Below are 20,147 nucleotides of genomic sequence, written 5' to 3' on the forward strand. Positions count from 1 at the left end.
TTTTGGGGCCATGGAAGTTGCCAAGAACAATACACAGACCTGGCTGGATCATTGCCAGTGAAACCAACCTGGATGGTCCCTTTTTATGGTTTTGGTAAGAAGCCTTTGCTCAGGTTCCAAGAGGTGTTTATCCTTTCACCAACTGTGAACAGTGTCATTTAACCTTATACCAGTTCAAATATTTCTGTAAATATTCCTCCTTCCCTATAAGGGTGTGTAAAACAGAGCCAGTGGTTCATGTTCTCATAAAAATGCTTAAATTGTATGTCTAAGTCAGCCATATCTAACTATGTTTGACAGGATTAACATTTCATGCAGCAAAGTGGGCTTAATTGAGAACTTATTTAGAGAGCTATAAGGAATTAGGTAATTGAATAAAGAAACAACAATCATTTTATCTTCTGCTTCTTTTATTCCAATCTCCTCACCTTAGTCCCAGAATATTGTGAAACAAGCAACTGAACAAAGGTTAGGCTTTATGTAGGCAAAAGATGAAAGCATTTCTCCCCCCATTCTTTTTCTTTTAAATGTCATGCATGTTTTATTAATAAAAACAGTGCCAAGTTAAACAAGTCAAACAATTAAAGTCTCTTTATATTCCATAAAATATTATAGAAAAGTTTGTGTTTCAATAAAAAGACTATTGTTTTAAAACAGGCAGCTAACAGCAACTGTGCAGTTGTTTTGTGAATATATTTTAAAAGAGCCTACTGCCTGTCCTGAAATTCCTTTTTTCTTTTTATAAAAAAAGAACTATTAAAAATGTTTGACAAATTTTGAGTTAAAAAATGGTTAAAACATTCTCTATATTTAATTTCAACTTTATAATAGATTACAGTAAGATGCTTATGAGACAAATACAACACTTATTTCAGTATATGTCTTTAAATGATAGACTTATAAGTATGTAAACAACTATATAATAAAAAGTTTCCAAATGTTCCAAATGTAAGAAATCAGGCAAATTTTACCATAAGGAATAAACCATTCCAAGCCTTCAAGATCATTTATAAAGCTGCACCAGCATGGCAATAAACTTTTATCAAACAAACAAAAACAAAAACAAACAAAAACCTTTGTAATTTGCTGCAAAATAGGGCAAAAAAGTATAAGTTTGATGGAATCATAATATTTTAGATAATTTAAGGGAAAATAAAGGCATAATAAAATTTATGGTGCTTAATGTTTAAAAAAGTAGAGCTTTGCTATTTTGCTTGGTTCTTTGGACAGTGCATGATTTAACAAAATAAAAACTTGCTATGTCATCTTGCTATCCATTGGTTAGTGGCACCATTCAAAACATGCTGCAAATAAATGGCCATTCAGTGTACCATTTTCCACAAAAGGATAGCATTTTATTGTCATTGATGTGGATGAAGTACAATTTCTTCAGTGAACTCAGCAAGAATTGTTAAGGAGGTGAAAATGAACTCTGAATTTTGAAAAAAAAATTAGAAAATGAAAACACAAAATCCCAGAAGTAAATAAAGACTCTGCATCAGCACACTGGTGTCAAAACACACATCCACACCACATTTTTAAAAATCCTATGAAAAACCATCCTTGCTTGCTTATTGAAGGTGCATATCTAAATTCAATAGCTTACCAATATCTTCTTGGGAGTAGGCCAAAAAGAAACAGAAAAATCCACATTAAAAAAAAAGTTTCTCTTCCCTGACAATTTTTTCCTGAAACTGAATTTGAAGGGGGGAGGCAAGTCTACAAGCCAAGAAAATCAGTCTTCATCATCATTTTCATTAAGGTCATCATCATCACCATCATCTTTGCTGACATAAGATACCAGCATCTCCACCCTGGAGCCACTGTGCTGAGACCCACTGGAACTCGTGCCCAATGTCCCATCTGCAACATTGGTCAAGTCATTGACAGAAAGCCTTGTGCCATTTGAAGTTGAACCTGGTGATGTGACAAATACACTGCTGATTGATCCCTGAGCCATTTCTATCACATAAGGTTCCAGAACTTTAGGTACCAAACTTCTTGCCATTTTAAGGTCTTTGGCCAAATAGCTTCCTGATTCTAATCCACAAGCCATTCCCATTTGCTTTATTACTTCTGTGTCATTGTGGACTTCAAATGTGTTATCAAAATTAAACAGATACTCAAATTTGTTGTTAGAAATCCTGCAGTCAATCATTGTCTTCTTGCTGGTGTTCATGATAATGAACAGGAGGTGGATGATGGAGTTGGAGGGAGGTGGCCAGTTTGCTTGCTGCTGTGCTTGGCGGTTTCTCTGCACCAAATTCTTGAAGGCAGTTTGCTGTAGAATAAGTTCTTGAAGTTGAGACTGTTTCTGTTTTATTCTTTCAAGTCTTCTCTGTCTCTCTACCTCTAAATTCTGACATTCCTGAGCTGAGTTAGTAGGCAGACCAATCCATTTGATTTCTTTCTTCTCCTTGGAGATAATGTTCATGGCCATTAAAACATTTAAGGCATTGTAGACTCGTCATATATTCCTCTGGTCATAAGCTGACTCATTTGGTAAAATATGGTTATCAGCAGCACTGAACTCTGCCACCAATTCATCTGCCACTTCTTTATAGGAAGTGGTTTCCTCTGAACCTTCTCACAAACCTTCATTGAAAAATGCCTCAGACCCTTGCCATTCTTCTTTCCTTTTCTGTTGCATTTCCCAGCAGACCAAGGTGAGGGGTCTGAAGCCTGGTTCTGTGATACAGAGTGTGTGTTAGGGGTGTGTGGACTTCCTACCAGGATAGTATTTGGCACTGCAGGTCTCTGAGGTGTACCAATTACCACTTGCTGTGCAATGTTGACATTGGACTGTCCAAAGGTTTTTCACAATAGTTGCTTTCCAAGGGTGTTTACTGTCGAAGGATGAATGGCTACTAATGATACCACACCTTTTCCAGGACTAAGATTCTGGTCTGTAAAGACCTTTAGTTCTCCATTGGCTTCTATTAGATGGGCATCTTTTGCTGTGCTACCAGATCCATGAAATCAATTCTATAAATGTTCATCCTCCAGAGAAGAAACAATGATTTTTACTTTGTACCAGGCACAAAGAGGAGGCGTGATGTGCCGGGAGTGCAGTGACATGTGGCCACCAGCAGCTCCATAGAGAATGGCCCAAAGTGTCAGTTTCACCCCCACATTCTCCACCTGAGGGACTGCAGCACACCTGCTCCTCCCCCATTCTTTTGAAGTAAACTTACCCCCTACAGCAGGGTTCCCAAAGACTCTTTCCTGTATTTCTGCAATTTTCAGCATTCAGAGGTGTCTGAAGCAAGTGCAGAGAGAATCAGTCTAGAAAAAAAACGTTTAGATATTAGGAGGCACATAGTAATCAAAATAGGTATTTTGTACTTTGTTCAATAACTTCTAATTTTAACTCATTTGTTGTCACTAATTTACGTTAGGACATTGTACTCTGGGATTTGCCTGAGTAACTCTTGTCATTCTGCCCCGCCAGAATCAGTTTCCTGCCAGTGACAGTGCTGTGTGTGAGCTCTTTAAATGATAGGTTGCTTTTATTGGTATTGTCAGTGTGATGCTATTTAGTTTATTTCAATTTTGACATCTAACATAACTGAAATTTATTGAACTTGTCTTATCACCCCTGGAACATCAATAAAGGGGCTGTGGTCTCTTTTCCCCAACTTATGGTGTTATATGATTATTTCCATTCTCCTATCTTTTCTGTTTCTCCAAGGTTCAAACACTCCCAGGAGCACTGGAATGTTATCTCCATGCTAAGCCAAAGGCTGGGCTCTTCAGCCTGTATCTGTTCTGCAGCTGCCACTAACTTGTAGGCACAGAAACCATTTTATATGCAAAAGCACCTGTGAAGGGCTCCTGGGAAGGTGCCAATAAGTGCAAGGAAAACAATGACTAGAGAGAGAGAGAGAGAGAGAGAGAGAATTAAATGATGATGATATTGACCTTGGACGTACATTTTAGGGAGGATTGAGGATATATGAGTATGAAAGTGTGGGGAGGGGTGGCTTTCCCCATTCATAAATTAGATTGTAAATCTTGGGAGGTCATTTTCCCCCATAGCAACACATCTCATTTTTAAATGAAAGCAAATTACATTAAAATGATTTTCCTACTGAAAATTCATTAGGCTATTAATGTTTTGCTGAAATTCATGTTATAACTGTTCAGCCAGAAAAAACTGAAGATTTAACTAATCACATGGATTATTTTAACAGTGATCTGTATTCTATAAAAGAGGTATTTTCCATGATGCAAGCTTGAATTCGTGCCAATGAGCATAAAGCATAAATGTAACTATAGTGATTTGAGTTCACCATTTTCAATGCAACACTATCTATGGGCTTTTTTTAAAATGCAGTTTTATTAGGAAATATTCACACACCAAACAAACCATCCAAAATATACAATCAGTGGCTCACAGTATCAGTACATAGTTGTGCATACATCCCCATGATCAATTTTAGAACATTTTCATTACTACAGAAAATGAATTTAAAAAAAAACCCAAAACCTCCTCTACCCCATATCCACCCCACCCCCATTATTGACACATATTATTGGAGAAGTACGTTTGTTACTGTTGATGAAGGAGTATTAAAATATTACTCTTAACTATAATCCTAGTTTGCAATATGTACATTTTTCCCCATAAACTCCTGTATTATTAACTCCATCTAATAGTGTCATACTTTTGTTCTAGTTCATGAAATAATTTTTTATATTTGTACTGTTAATCATGCACATTGTCCACTACAAGATTCACTGTGCTTTGTTTTGTTTTGTTTTTTTTCTTTTTAATTTTTATTGGGCTTGTTCAGATACCATACAATTATCCAAAGATCCGAAGTGTACAATCAGTTGCCCGTTACCCTCATACAGCTGTGCATCCCTTACCACACATTTTTTTAAATTTTTAGAACATTTCATTACTCCAGACAGGAAATTAAGTGAAAGATGAAAAGAAAGAAAAAAAAAAAAAAAAAGGAAACTTGAATCCTCCCATATCCCTAATCAACACCCCTCAATTGTTGACTCAGTGCTGGTATAGTACATTTGTTACTGTTTATGAAAGAACTATACTTCGCAATAGTTACATATTTTTCCCTATATGCCCCTCTATTATTAACTTCTAATTGTATTGTCATATATTTGTTCTGGTTCATGGAAGAGTTTTCTAATATTTGTACAGTTAATCGTGGACATTGGCCACCATAGGATTCAGTTTTATACATTTCCATCTTTTGACCTCCAGCTGTCCTTCTGGTGACATATATGACTCTGAGCTTCTCCTTTTCACCTCATTCACACACCATTCAGCACTGTTAGTTATTCTCACATCTTGCTACGAACACCTCTGTTCATTTCCAAACATTTAAGTTCATCCTAGTTGAAAATTCTGCTCATACTAAGCAACTGTTCCCCATTCTTAAACCTCATCCTATATCTTGGTACCTATATTTCATGTCTATGAGTTTGTATATTATAATTATTTCCTATCAGTGAGACCCTGCAATATTTGTCCTTGTGTGTCTGGCTCATTTCACTCACTATATTGCCCTCAAGGTTTTGTCTTCAACCCATTTTTTAAGATGGTTTTGTTCACACACCATACATTCCCTCCTAAGTAAACAATCAATGGTTCTCTGTATGGTTACATATTTATGTGTTCTTCACATTCACCACTATCTATATAAGGGCATCTACATTTCTTCCACAAGGGAGGAGGGAGAGTCAAAGAAGGTAGAGAGGCAAAAGAAAGAGGAAAAAATAAATGACAGCTAGGAAGCAGCAAAAGGAAAGCTAACCTTAAATCAAAGTAAAGAGTCAGACATCACCACCAATGTTAAGTGTCTAACATGCCTCCCCTATCCCCCTCTTTTCTGCACTTACCTTGGTATATCACTTTGTTATATTAAAGGAAGCATAATGCAATGATTCTGTTAGTTACAGTCTCTAGTTTACATTGATTTCATCCCTCCCCCAATGCCTCCCCATTTTTAACACCTTGTAAGGTTATTTACTTTTTCTCCCTCATAAAAGAACATATTTGTACATTTTATCAGAATTGTTGAACAGTGTAGATTTCACCAGGTTACACAGTCCCAATCTTTATCTTTCCTCCTTTCTTCTGGTGTCTCACATGCTCCCAACCTTCTCCTCTCAACTGTATTCACAGTTATTTTTGTTCAGTGTACTTACATTGCTGTGCTACTGTCTCCCAAAATTGTGTTCCAAACCACACACTCCTGTCTTCTATCATGCTGTAGTGCTCTCTTTAGTATTTCCTGTAGGGCGGGTGTCTTGTTTACAAAGTTTCTCATTGTCTGTTTGTCAGAAAATAGTTTGAGCTCTCCCTCATATTTGAAGGACAGCTTTGCTAGATACAGGATTCTTGGTTGGTGGTTTTTCTCTTTCAGTATCTTAAATATGTCACACCACTTCCTTCTCACCTCCATGGTTTCTGCTGAGAGATCTGCACATAGTCTTATAAAGCTTCCTTTGTATATAATGGATCACTTTTCTCTTGCTGCTTTCAGGATTCTCTTTGTCTTTGACATTTGATAATCTGATTATTAAGTGTCTTGGCATAGACTTATTCAGATCTATTCTGTTTGGAGTATGCTGCACTTCTTGGATCTGTAATTTTATGTCTTTCATAAGAGATGGGAAATTTTCATTAATTATTTCCTATATTATTGCTTCTGCCCCTTTTCCCCTCTCTTCTCCTTTGGGGCACCAATGATACATACATTCTTGTACTTTGTTTCATCCTTGAGTTCACAGAGATGTTGCTCATATTTTTTCATTTTCTCTATCTGCTCCTTTGCATGTAGGCTTTCTGCCTCTTGAGATCTGCTGTTGTATGTTTCCATTGTGTCTTTCATCTCTTGTGTTGTGCGTTTCATTTCCATAGATTCTACTAGTTGTTTTTTTGAACTCTTGATTTCTGCCTTATGTATGCCCAGTGTTTTCTTTACAGCCTCTATCTGTTTTGCAAAATCTTCTCTAAACTTTTTGAATTGATTTAGTATTAGTTGTTTAAATTCCTGTATCTCAGTTGAAGTGTATGTTTGTCCCTTTGACTGGGCCATAACTTCATTTTTCTTAGTGTAGGTTGTAGTTTTCTGTTGTCTAGGCATCTGACCTATCAGCCTATCCCAATCAGGTTTTCCCAGATGAGAACAGGCTCAGGTCACAGAAGGAGGAAATATTCAGTATCCAGGTTCCCTGATGGTTTTTCTTAGGGGGCTGTCACACCTGTGCTTTTCTGGCTGGCAGATGCACCTGTCAGCCCCTCACTGGGTGATATAAGAGGGTGTGACCTGTGGCTCTCCTCCCCCAGGCTTTGGGGTCTGGTTCTGGAAAGGCAGGCAGTACAGCTGGGCCCCTCCCTTTCCTCTTGGGAAGCTGTTCCCCCTCCAGAGAGGTCATCTGCATATCAGTAAGTTCTTTGTTTCTCTGACTCTGCTGATCAAAGTGTTTTGATTTTAAAATGGCTGAGGCTGTCCTTACTGCAAAGCACTCTGGGCTGAAAACAGCTGAGGTTTTCTCCACAGAGAGAGAAAGGGACAGAAAAGCTCCCAGATTCACCCATCAGCCAAAGATAGCACCTGATTCTCTGGGCTCCCTGTCCTGAGACTGAAATGTCCCCTGACTCTCCCGAGGTCAGTTGTCACCAAAAAACCTCTGTGTGCTTGTTGGGGATTTGCTGTCTGTATTGAGTGGTTAATATTAAAACCCCATTTGGAGCTGGGCTGAGAGAGTGCTGCTGTCTAGCACCGTGAGGCTTCCATGAGGGAGGAGCTCTCAGCTCTTGGCTGTCAGCACAGATCCACAGTTTTCATTTACAGATTTTATGCTGCAATCTCAGGCATTCCTCCGAATTCATGTTGGTGGATGATGAGTGGTCAGTCATGTTTGTCTACCCACAGTTATTCCAGGCTATTTACTAGATTTTTGGTCATTTATGAATTGTTTTGGGGGTGCTAACAGTCTTCCACTCCTCTGTATGCTGCCATCTTAGTTCCACACCCAACAATATCTATCTGTGGGCTTTTAAGAATATTTTGTGAGTACATTAACTTTCACTTTTGTTATTAAATTATGGAAGTGTCATTATAGAGAGCATTGTGGAACTTACTCTCAAATAATTATATAGAAGTGTCTTGATTTTGTTTAAAATGATGTCTGTTCAGTGCTCAGTAGATAAAATTGACATATTTTTATAATACAAACATTCATTTTTGTAAATTGTTTTAATTCTTGAATAAAGTGAATTCTGTGTTAGCTTGTAGATACTATAAATAAAGTAGTGATTCTGATTCAATAAATGTTTTTTCAATCCTGAAAAAAGATTCACTACAGTTATTTTTATTCACATTGTATTGAATAATGTAGTTTGGTAGGAATTGATGTCTAAACAATGTCTTGTTTACTTAACCATGAATTAGATATTCCATGCTAACTTCAGGTTTTCTATATATTTTAAGCAATATTTTGTAGTTCACATGAATAAATCATGCATTATTTTTATTAGATTTATTGCCCCAGTACATAGCCAATTTGAAAATGCAGGGAGAGTTTTTTATCTTTTTTTCCCTTATTGTTTTTTCTTGGCTCCAAAAATGTAAATAAATCTGTGTCAAAACACTGGCAGCTGGGAAGATAGTGGATAAGAATGCTTCAGGACTCAGTCCTTCCACTAAAACTACTATTAAACAGGCAGGAGCTGTCTGAAACAAGTATTGTGAAATTCCAAAGTCTAAGAGAACACTGTAGAGCATCCACAGAAGGACAATAGGAAGAGACTGATAAATTATGGTAAAGAACAGTAACTTGCTCTCTCCAAATGGCAACTCTGAGCACCCAAGACCCCCTTTCATGGCAGGCACCCCAGGTTCCAGCCCCTGGTTAGCTCACTGGTGAGAGATAGGGACATAAATTTCCTCTTCACCAAGCCATGGGTGGACACAGCCAATCACTGATCACAGTTTTAGATGCATGAATTCATTTTGTTGGGGTCTGGCTATGAGGGCAGGCATGGTTTCAACCCTTTCCAGTGGTGGTGGTGGTGACAGTGGAGACTTAAAGATGTCATGCTTCCTTAGGACTGTGTGGGACAGTTAAGTGAAGGAATGCATTTTCTGGTAAGGCCAGGAAATCATAGTTTTGAGGAGCCATTGGAAAAGATTTTAGCAACTCTCCCCAGGAAACATTGGATCCAGTTTTTGCCCCCTTTGTAGGTTGCTGGTCTGCTTTGATTGGGAAACATTGATTTGGGAAACTTCTCTCTTGTGCCTCTCATCCAGAATTTGTACTCCAGGAAAAAGTAGCTTGAGGCAATGACAGGAGTGTAAGAAACTAGAGGCAAATAGACTGGGAAAAATGCCTGTTTGTTTCAGACACCCAGGAGTATGAGGTCTGTCTCCTGGGAAACAGAGGGGACAACAATCTCCTGAAAACAGGGGAACCCCAAAACCAGTAACAAGCAAAATTCCAATACAAGACACAGTACCAGAAACACAGGGTAACCCTGTACACTGCATTCACCTTGGGTAGGCCTTCAGGATAGGAAGCCTGAAGCTCAAGGGAGTCTCTACCTTTTCACCAGCTGGTTACAAAATCAAGAAACAGACATCACAGGAAATAAATCCCTGAGTTAACATTCAAAAATATTAAAATGCACAGTGTAAAACAAAAGTACAAACCAAAGAAATAAAAAATGATGGCCCATGCAAGGAAGAGGGTAAAAATACAGAAAACACCAATGAAGAAGACAAGAATGAGGATATTCTGAACAAAGTCTTTAAAAATTGATGTTGCAAATGCTCAAGGAGTTGAAGGAAAATACAAAGAAAGAACATAAGGATATCAGATAAACAATGAATGTAGAAAATAATCCTCTTGGTAAAGAGATAGAAATATGAAGAAAGAAAACAAATAGAACTTTCAGAGTTGACAGCCACAATAACTGCAATGAAAAATGCCCACAGGAGTTTCAAGAGCAGATAGGAACTGGCAGAGGAAATATCAGTGAACTCAAAGGCAAGACACTTGAGATGAGCCAGGCTGAGGAGCAGAAATGAAAAAGAACTTTGAAAACAAAACAGTTTTAAGCACTTCTGGGACTCTATCAGGTGTACCAATGCATATATTATGGGAGTCCCAGAAGAAGTAAGAAAGGGGCAAATGGAATCTTTAAGGAAATAGTGACAGACAACTTCTCAAACAGCATGAGATGTCAATATGAATATCAAAGATGTCCAGAGAACTACAAACTGGATAAACATGAGGAAAAATGTACCTCATCATATATTGATCACAGTATTGAGTTAAAAGACGGGGAGAGAGTTTTGAGAGCTGCAAGAGAGAAGTGTGTTATGTACAAGACAGTCCAAATTAGATTGGGTGCAGATTTTTCATGATAAATGATGGAGGCAAGAATCAATATGTTGAAATGTTTAAAGTGCTGAAAGGAAAGAATTGTCAGCCAAGAATTTTATATCCAGCAAGTCTCTTTCAAAATGAGGGAGTAATTAAGACGTCCTCACATAAACCAAGCTGAAGGTGTTTGTCACCACCAGACCTGACCTACAAGCAATGTTTAAAATGAGTTCTCATACTGCAAAGAAAGGGACACTAAACAGGGGTTCAAAGTGGTATAAAGAAATAAAGCCCTGTGGTAAATGTAACCATTCTGGTAATTATAAATGCCAGTATTATTGTAGTGTATTGTTTGGTATGTAACTCCACTTCTTGCTTCATACATGAGCTAAACTGAATATATAAAAAGTAATGGTATGCTATGTTTTTGGACTTACAATACACAAAGATATAAATGGTAACAAGTACAAAACAGAAGGTGGGGAAACAAAAGGGTATGGGAAAAGTATATCTTTATGCTATTGAAGTTAAGTTAGTCTCAAACCAAATATGATTTTTACATATTTAGGATGTTAAATTTAACCCAATGATAGTCACAAGGAAAACTGGAAAATATATCCAGATAGAAATGAGAAGGCACTCAATATGTTATAACACAAAAAATCAAATAAATATAAATGTGTGTATTAATGGAAGGATTCACAGCCAAAAATGTACAAGACTCACAAAGGCTAATAACAAAATGTCAAAAGATAGCTCTGCATTGTCAGTAGTGACTTTAAACATTAATGGATTGTATTATCCGGTGAAAAGGCAGATTGGCAGAATGGATAGAAATATTGACCCAACTAAATGCTGTCTGCAAGAGTCTCACATTAAATTTAAAGATACAAGCAGGTTGAAAGTGAAAGGATGGGAAAAAATGTAACATGCAAGTAATAACCAAAAGAAACCTGTGGTAGCAATATAAATACCATAAAAATTAGACTTTATCAGAGAGAGTCACAAGGGACAAAGATGGCCATTATAAACTGATAAATGGGACAACTCAACCAGAAAATGTAATAATTATAAATATATATGCACCTTACAGCATAGACTCAAAATATATGGAGCAACTACTGATGGATCTGAAGTGAGAAGATGGTTCTACATTAAAGTAGTGCATTTTAATATATCACTCTCAATAATAGAATATCTAGTCAGAAGATCAATAAGGAAATACAAGACTTGAATGATGCCTTAAACCTACTGGACTTTATATAAACAGTTTTACTCAAGAAGAACCAGAATCCACATATTCTCAAGTGCACATGGATCATTCTGCAGGACAAACCATATCTTAGGTCACAAAACAAGTCTCAGTAAATTGAAGAAATTCTGAAAGCATACTATGTATATTTTCCTACCACAAGATAATGAAGCTAAAATTCAGTAACAGGTGGAGAAATGTAAAATTCACAAAAATGTGGATAACTAGGAGTAATAGTGAGTGGTGCCATTCCCATTTACATCCCTTGATTTCTGGAACTGTGACTCCTGGCACTGGGGGAAAGAGCACCATAGAGTGTGGTCTGATTTAGAGAATACACAGCTTCCTGAGAACATTACCCCAGCCTGGCAAAGCACTGCCCCTAATTGTTGCCATACTTGAGTCCTTGAAAGGTAATTCTGGTATTCTATCAATACACAGCTGGTCCAGGATGCTGGGAAACTGGTAAAACCAGAGAATTCCATAAGCATATGCCCATTCTCACACTTCATTTGCTGGGAAGTGGGTTTCTGAATCAGAAGCAATATTGTGTCAAATACATTGATGGTGGGTAAGGCTTCTTAAGTTCACAGATGGCAATTTTGTCAGTAGCTTTGTATGCAGGAAAGGCAAACCCATATCTGGAGTATGTATCTACTCCAGTTCAAACAAACAGCTACCCCTTCCATGATGGAAGTGATAAAATGTAATCGATCTGTCACAAGGTAGCAGGCTGGTCACCTTGGAGAATTGTGCCATATTGGGGATTGAGTATGGGTCTCTACTGACAGAAGCTTGGGCACTCAGCAGTGGCTGTAACCAGGTTGGCCTTGGTGAGTGGAAGTCCATGTTGCTGAGCCCATGCATAACCTCCATACCTACCACCATGACCACTTTGTTCATGAGCTGTCCACTTTTGGGTAGTACCAGCATATCATGCAGAACTATATATAAACTGGGCCCAAGTTTTCTCTTCCTCAGTCAGCTGACTGTATTGAATTTCCCAAGAGGCCATAGCTTCAGGATGGAAAAGAGAAGAAAATGTGGCAGTAGTGGGGGCCATGAGCATTTGGGCCACTTCCTCATGCAATTTACTTGTGCCTTCAGGACCCATGTGAGCCTCATCTCATATATGCCACTTCCATTTTATAACGGAGTACTGCTGTGCATGCCCAAATTTATGGCTTGTTAGGTCAGATATACCAAGTTCATGATAGGCAACCCAGGTCTCATGGAAACTTGGTGGCCCATAGTTACACATTCAGTCTCTAATAAGGCCTAATGGGAGGCCAAAAGCTGTTTCTCAAAAGGAGAGTTATCTGCAAAGGATGGCAAGTTTTCATCCAAAATTCTAAGGGCAACTTGAAGCTTTGCCACAGCTGTGTTTCTTTTTTATTTTGTCATTTTCTCAGTATTTCATTTTAGATAATTTCTATTGCTATATATTCAAGTTCACTAAACTTTTCTCCTGAAGTTTCTAATCTGCTAATCTTTTCAAGTGAATTTTTTCATCTCAGAATTATAGTTGTCATCTCTAGATATTTGATTATTTTATTATGTTCCACATCTCTACTTATCTTTTTGAATATCTAGAATACATTATGATAACAGTTTTTATTTCCTTATCTGCTTAATTCTGACATCTGGTCAGATTTGTTGATTTTTCCCTTCATTATGAATCATATTTTCTGGCTTCATTGCAAAGTTCTAATCTATAAATGAATGCCAGACATTGAACATTTTCCCCTATTGGATGCTAAATGATTTGTGTATTCTTATGAATATTCTTAAGGGTTTTTTCCCATGATGCAGTTGATTTACTTGGTAACAGTTTGATCTGTTTGGTCTTGCTTTTAAGATTTGTAATGTCTATACTAGAGCTAATTATTGCCCCTCTACTAAAGCAAGACCCTTCTGATTACCCTACCCAAGGCCTGTGAATCATGAGTTCCTCTTTTACTCTGGTTTGTGAGAAGAGGTACTATTCATGTGCATGATTATTGGTGAATCTGTTCCCCTTAATCTTTTCAGATGGTTCTTCCCTGGTTTCAGGCAGTTTCCTCACATGTTTCTGTCAGTACTCTGCTGAATGCTCAAGGGAAGACCCTCCAAAGGTCTCCCACTTTGTTTCTGTGCATCTTTCTCCTCTTTGGTAGTTTATCTTTGAACCCTAGCTGCCTTGGTCTCCCAGGACTCTCAGTTGCATCTCCTTAATTTAAGGAGCCCACTGGGTTCAGCCTGGGTTCCCCCTCTCTATGCCACAGCCTGGAAACTCTTTCAAGGCAGTAAGCTGGTGTATGCACAGGCTTAGTGCAGTGCTTTGAAGCTGTATGTACCCAAGAAAAACATGTTCTTAAATATAAGCCCTTCTTTTGGTTGTGAACCCACTGTAAGTAGAAACTTCTGATATGTTTACTTTACTTAAGGTGTGTCCCACCTCAACCAGGATGGGTCATAATCTTATTACAGGAGACCTTTATAAATGGAATGAATATAGAGGAGAAAAAGCCATGGAAGTAAGCTGAAAGCAATGAAACCACGAGGAGAATGGAGAGACCAGCTGACAATATCATGTGCCTTGCCATGTGAAAGAGAAGCCAAGGATCGCTGGCAGCAATCTGGGAAGAAAGCATCACCATGAGAATGCCTTGATTTGGACATTTTCCTGGCCTCAACCATGAGAGATTAAATTCCAGTTTTTTTGACTGAACCAATTTCCTGGTGTTTGCTTTGAGTAGCCTAGGAAACTATGTAACCAAGAAGTTAGGCATTAACAAATGATAACAATAATAAATCATTATATAGGTATTTCTTTTCACTTTCTAAATATATTAGAATAGCCAGAAAAAAGTACCTGAAATTGTCGAACTCTAATCTAGTTACCTTGACCTTTGATGTTTTTAACCTTTATCTTGTGTCCTTGTGATTGCAAAAGTTTGTGACTGGCCCTCATTTTGAACACATTTTATCCAGTTTTGTGACTTTGGAGTCTTGTGATCACTAAAGATAGCCCCTAATGTTTATAAATGAAAGCTCTTGGGTCAGCCCAGAACTAACCCATCCCAAGTCCAAAGTTATCTTGATAACTGAATCTGGAGCTAACCAAAATGGGACTGCCTATCATATGCAGTATCTTAATCTTTAACCTATAAGTGGCCTATACCTCATTACAAAACTGAAAAATCACACCCATCATATTTAGGCTGTCACTTGCTTACAAACATTCTGTGATGAAGTATGTAATCAATCTGCACATTTCTCAACAATTAAATCACCTCTAATTATATTATCTGGAGATACTGTGCTCATTATCCTAAAACGCATCCATCTTTTGATACTTTAAATCCAACAGATGGCTACAGTTTGGGGAGACAGTTTTCTAGGCCAACAGGCAATCTGGTCCCCTGCTTTTTGCCTAGAAATAAACTGTCTTTGAAACCCCAGTATCTCAGGAATTGGTCATTTGAGTAATCATGCAGGCAGAGAATCCATGGCCTTGATGTGGTATTAACTAACAACCTTACCTTGTATCCTGTTTCTCAGAGATCACTGTTGTTCATTTCCTGATATCATGTCTTTGTAACAAATGTTTCATATCTTTTGTCTGATTTCATGGTTGTTTCAGGTAGTGAGGATAAATCCTGTTCCTGTTCCTCCACCATGGTCAGAAATGGAAGTCCCCTGGATTGGATCTTGATTCAGACCAAAAAAGTGACAAAAGTCTTAATTGAGGACAACTGGCAAAATTTGAACATAGGTTGATGATTACACAAATGTATTTTATTCACATAAAATTTTCTGCTTCTGAGAATTGTGCTGTGGTATAGCAAGAGATTTATCCTTGCTCATAGGAAATATACAAAGAATTTAGAAGTAAAGAGAATGAGGTCTACAACTTATTCTCAAATTGACTCAGAAATAGAAATATAAATATACAAATAGAGACTGATTGAAACAAATGTGGCAAAATATTAAAACTGAAGATTCTGGGTGAAGCATATATGAAAATTCTTTGTCCTATTTTTGCAACAATTTTAAGTTAAAAATTATTTCAAAGTAAATGGGATAACAAATTCATTGCTAAATGACAAAACTAGTATTTGGTGTTAGACATCAGGATAGACTACTTTTTGGACGGAGAGTGAGGCCACCCAGGGGTTGGAAACACCCTCCCTTAGGGACAAGGGTGCAGTCTTGAGCTCACAGCAACTCCTATGACCAGAGCAGACATTGAAGGTCATTGAGCCTAATCACTGTTGGTAATCAACCTTCACAGGACTCAGCTGAGGTTTCTTTGTGTCCACCTCTTATGAACGTCTGCCAAAATCAACCTTCATGAGACTGGGCTGAGGTTTGCAAATCTAGCAATGCTCTGCTGAGTTACATAAGGAACTCCTCTTCCTCTTGTTTGCCTGGATCATTGACTTCCATTTCCTAACCAGGGATCATTGGGGAAGATCCTCCTGTAAGTCACTCATTAAACTCATGGGTAAACTTTTTGCCTGGTGTGTTCTTTGGTCTTGGGGTTGAGTCTGGCTGGAGCAGAGAGGCATAAAAGAGAATGGTGGATTCAGGTGTGATAGTGTTTGAACTCTTGGTGAGTACATGGTTGTGTTAACTGTTTTTGTAATTCACTTATCTGTAAAGTCATGACATGCATTTTTGTAATTTCTTTTTATTCTTCAATACAAGTTTTCTTTTACAAGGAGGAAAGAATAGATTCAGGTATAACAATTCTAGGGTCTCTTTTTTTTCTGGGACTTCTTTCCTGCATCTCTTGTAAAAGGCCTCAGATCAGGTTGATGGTCCCCTAGGTGGTCCTCCTTCCTTCAAAATAGTGTGGAGTTGATGCCTAAACCCAAAGTAAAAATTCACTTGAACCTTTAATCTTAACCAATAGCTCCAAATTGCCACATCTCTTGGAGACTGGATCTTCAGTGAACTTGAACCACTTCTGCTGAACAGGCAGAAAGGATAGAGTACAGGAATCTAGAAGCTGGAGAAATCATCAGACTCAAAGGCTCTGAATAGATACCAAAAATCCCTGACAATGAAAGGGACACATGAATAGCATCATTCTGCAAATTTATTTCAACATCATTTCCTAGGGCCACTTCCTGCCCACTTCCTAGGACTACTGTGCTAAATGGTGTGAAGTAAATAAAGGGGGGCAAAACTCTATTTAGTGTTTTAGCTAAGGCAGCATGTTTGAAAGGGAATGCAATTTGAAATAGAATAAAATAGCTTCATGTTTCTTTTAGCATTATTTTTCTTGATTTCTAGTGATGGTACATGTTTTCATATATTTATTGCCTTAATTGGCTTAATTTCTTTCCTATAATTGCATTTCAAAACTTGTCTCTTTTTTCATCTTTAACAGCTCTGAAATTGCACTTTATGATGTATCTTAGAGTCAATAGCGTGTGTTAATTTAGCTAGCCATATATTTTATTTTGCAGTAGTGAATAAAATGATGCATCTGGCAACACATGGATCCTAGATTGGATCAGAAGCAGCAATAGGATATTATTACTCTATTTTATTGAACATTGGGTGTTCATATTTTGACTAATTTGTAAGAGCAATTTACTAAGAGTGTGAAATCTGAATCTCATAATTTTAAAATAGTTTCTGTTTATTAGTTTTAACTTTCTGTATACATGTTTTTGAAATTGGATTTTTAAATACTTCATAGTAAAATTTACTACTTTTATCCTTTATGGTTTCTACTTTTTTCAGCCTATCTCAAATTATGTATTATTTAAAATCTTTTATTTACATTTTAATGATGTTTTACTTTTCAAATACTGAATTCATGTAACATTTATTTATTGTAATGTGTGAAATAAAGATTTAATCTTATTTTCTGAACACCATTTGCTGAATACTCCATACTATCCCCACTGTTTGAAATGAAATTGTAACTTATTCCCAATTTTTATGTATATTTGGATGCTTCTGTCCTTTTCTGAAGGCAGCACCAAGCTTTCCAATTGTTTATAATAATTTGCCTTTCCAAAAAATTCCTGGCTCTTCTAAGGGCTTAGATATTCCCTGAGGAAGTTAGAAATCATTCTGTCAAGTTAAAAAACAAATCTCCAAACCAAGCTCTCCAAAAAAGAATTTTATTAAGGTTTTGATTGAAATTGTTAAGTTTTATAGGGTTCTTGGTAAGGGGAAATGCAAATCTGAAACCACATTGAATTTTCTCTGATGCTAAAAGGGAACACACTTTCTTCCACATCCCTTTTCTTAGAGCATTTCCTTGAGAAAACTTGTAATTGCAAATCCTTTCCCTGTCCCTTTGAGAGTATGTAAATCTTTTTTGTGCCAATTTGTATATATTATGTCCCCCAGAAAAAGCCATATTCTTTAATGCAATCTTGTGTGGGCAGATGTGTTAGTGGTGATTAGATTGGAATCCTTTGTTTCCATGGAGATGTGACTCAATCAACTGAGAGTGAAAAGTTTGATTGGATCATTTCCATGGAGGTGTTACCCCACCCATTCAGAGTGGGTGTTAATTGGATCACTGGAGTTGTATAAAGGAATTCAGACAGAAGGACCTCAGAGCAACAGACAGTGGCACTTTGAAGAGTACCTGCAGCTTTCAGAGACATTTTGGAGAAGGCCTTTGAAAGCAGACTTTTGCTCCAGAGAAGCTAATAGAGGACAGACACCCCAAGAGCAACATTTTGAACAATGCACAGTTGTTGAGAGAAGACCTGAAACACAATCCAGAAACAGCAGACACCATCCATGTGCCTTCCCAGCTAACAGAGGGTTTTGGATGCCATCAACCATCCCTCAGTGAAGGTGCTGTATTGTTAGACACTTTATAGCCATAAGACTCTAACTGTGTTGCCGAATAAACCCCCTTTATAAAAGCCAGTCCATTTCTGGTATTTTGCGTAACATTGCAGGTTAGGGAACCTGAACATTTGTCAAGGTAAGTAAGTCTCTTACACATTTTACAATCCAGGAAATGTCTTTCTTAATAGCCTCAGCACCAAATCTTTGAAATGCAAACATAAAGGAAGCCAGAGTACCTCCTCCTCCCTGTCTCTGTGAAAGTTTAGCCTACATGCCTGGCTACAAGTTGTGACTACTGGCTTGTCTTAAATGATACAGGAAGTTTTAATTTTCATTTGAATGAAGGCAATTAACACAGCTGGCTGCTACAATTAGGTGAATTTAGGATGAACTATATGTAGGAAATATTGCTGTCAAGTCCTCTTACTTGAGGAAAAGTTATCTTTCACCTTGTGAACCTGCCTGGCTATATGAAAGAGGGATATTTCTATCTGGAAGCTCATTACCAGATTGCTGTGATGCGCATGGCAGTCTGGTTTAATTCTTATTCAATAACAAAAGTTTTTCATTCTTTTCTACATTTGTGGAGAGGATTTTCTGGGTTGGCAAGAGACTATTTCCCCAACACCTCCCATGATGAAAACTGATGCATGTGTCTGTATGTGCATTCATATACAATACATATATGTGTATATATAGATATACATCTTATATGGATCCTGCACATTTTAAAATTAATTTATTACAAAAAATATTTTTAACGATTTTTGAATGAAAACCAATTTCTCATGTTTGCATAAGAGTAAACTGGAATCACAAAGTTACTGACCAGGAAAGAGAATCAGTATTTATTCCATAGTGAAACGACAGTTACCAAATTTTACGCCATTAGGATAACAGTCATGTAAAATTTTTAGAAGGGTGTGTGTCTAACAGCAAGCTTTTTCATTTTCTTGGGAAGTAGTGTGTATGGCACCCATCTTTTTCACTCTAGTTTGTACATATTTTCTTTTTACTACACGCTTCATGTATCATTTGCACAACTCTGAAAGCTAGCCTTCCTAAGTTATCTGTTAGAGGGGATTATTGTTTGACTGTAAAACAAGACTATTCCCCAGGTACTTTATTACATTTCTCTCCAATATTCACCGCCCCCACTTCACAGTAGCCCTCTGTCTCCAAGGCCCCAGAGTGTGACGGCATCGGCTGGATCCGCCATCGCTGTGGGGGTGAAAAGGACCCGGCCCTCCCGGGATCCCAGCAACTGGAGGCGCCCCGGCGGCCGTGGACCTCCTCAACATGGCCCGGAACCCCCCCCTTCCCCCAACACATACACCAGGCGCGCTCTGCGCAGGCGCAGTGCCGGCACTCCCGGCCGTCACCATCTGTCTCCCGCCGCGGCGGAGGGCTCGGAGCCTCCCGGGTTCTGCCGGACTCAGAGGGCGGGGCGGGGACCGGAGCCGGGAGGGGCAGCAAGGTCTCCGCGACTGGGCGGTGTCCGAGGCCTTGGGCGCGGATACCGCCTGCAGGGGCCGAGGAGAATTCGGGAAAGTGTCGGGGCGTGGCCTGAAGGAGGGCTGGGCGGAGGGCATGGAGAGGGTCGGGGAAGGGGCCTCGGAGGCGGCGGGAGGGACCTGGGGAGGGGTCGGGGCGGCAGCGGCTGCCTCGTCGTCTTCCGGGGGGGACGGCCCCCGGAGGCCTGGGCCGGCGGCGCGCACAG

General features: G+C 38.4%; 1 pseudogene; it reads right to left on the reverse strand.

Annotated features, from left to right (window-relative positions):
- Positions 1–896: 896 nt before the first annotated feature.
- LOC119520743 lies at positions 897–19,646 on the reverse strand (annotated as a pseudogene).
- Between the last annotated feature and the right edge of the window lie 501 nt (positions 19,647–20,147).

Source organism: Choloepus didactylus, chromosome 26 (assembly GCF_015220235.1).
Source record: "Choloepus didactylus isolate mChoDid1 chromosome 26, mChoDid1.pri, whole genome shotgun sequence".
NCBI classification, from domain to species: domain Eukaryota; kingdom Metazoa; phylum Chordata; class Mammalia; order Pilosa; family Megalonychidae; genus Choloepus; species Choloepus didactylus.